Consider the following 1,235-nt stretch of genomic DNA (forward strand, 5'->3'; position numbering starts at 1 on the left):
TGCTCCTTGGAGGCCAGGATGGCCAAACTTCGTCTCTCATACTAAGAACATACTGTCAGGAGGGACCAGTCACTGGAGAAGGATATCATGTTTCATAAGGTGGAGGGTCAGAGAAAAAGAGGAAGACCCCCAACGAGATGGATAGGCCAAGTGGCTGCATCGATGGACTCAAGAGTAGCAACAGTAGTGAGGTTGGCCCAGTGTTTCGTTCTGCTGTGCATAAAGTCACTATGTGTCTGTACCGACTCGATGACACCTAACAACAACATAAGGCATTAGTGAACTGAAATGGACTGGTATTGGCCATTTTGAATCTGATAATCACATGGTTTGCTGTGCCGGGAATGACAAATTGAAGAAGAATGGTGTCACATTCATCATCAAAAAGAACATATTAAGATATGTCTTGAAGTACAACACTGTTTGTGACAGGTTAATATCCAGATGTTTATAGGGAAGACCAGTTAATACCAGTGTTACTCAAATTTACGTACCAACCAGTAAAGCCAGTAATGATGAAGAATTCTACTAACTTTTTCAGTCTGATACTGATAAAACATGCAATCAAGATGTGTTGATAATTACTGGTGATTGGAATGCAAAGATTGAAAAAAAAAAAAAGAGGAAGGATCGGTAGTTGGAAAACATGGCCTTCTGGATGGAAACAATGCTGGAGATTGCATGATGGAATTTTGAAAGACCAATGACTTCTTCATTGTACTTACCCTTTTTTAAAGAACATAAAAGATGACTAGACAAATGGACTTCAACAGATGGAATACACAGAAATCAAATTGACTACATCTATGGAAAGAGCTCCAAATCATCAGCCTAAACAAGGCCAGGGGCAGACTGTGGAACAGACCATCAGTTGCTCATATGCAAGTTCAGGCTGAAGCTGAAGAAAATTAAAACAAGTCCATGATAACCAAAATATTACCTTGAACATATACCTCACCTGAATTTAAAGATCACCTCAAGAACAGATTTGAATTAGACACTAATGACCAAAGACCAGAAAAGTTGTGGGATGACATCAAGAATATCACACAGGAAGAAAGCAAAAGGGCAATAAGAAGACACAAAAGAAGGAAAAGACCAAAATGTGTATCAGAAGAGACTCTGAAACTTGCCCTCCAGCATAAAGAAGCTAAAGCAAATTGAAGAAAGTAGGAGGTAAAAGAGCTGAGTAGAAAGTTTCAAAGGGCAGTTCAAGAAGACAAAATCAAATATCA

At 39.0% G+C, this 1,235-nt stretch overlaps 1 protein-coding gene across 1 annotated transcript in view; it reads left to right on the forward strand.

Annotated features, from left to right (window-relative positions):
* PTPRN2 (protein tyrosine phosphatase, receptor type, N polypeptide 2) overlaps positions 1-1,235 on the forward strand; it is a 1,341,366-nt gene that overhangs the window by 1,185,162 nt on the left and 154,969 nt on the right. The gene's annotated exons all lie outside the window — the stretch shown is intronic.

The sequence above is a fragment of the Chrysochloris asiatica genome, unplaced genomic scaffold (assembly GCF_000296735.1).
Source record: "Chrysochloris asiatica unplaced genomic scaffold, ChrAsi1.0 scaffold00277, whole genome shotgun sequence".
Taxonomy (NCBI): domain Eukaryota; kingdom Metazoa; phylum Chordata; class Mammalia; order Afrosoricida; family Chrysochloridae; genus Chrysochloris; species Chrysochloris asiatica.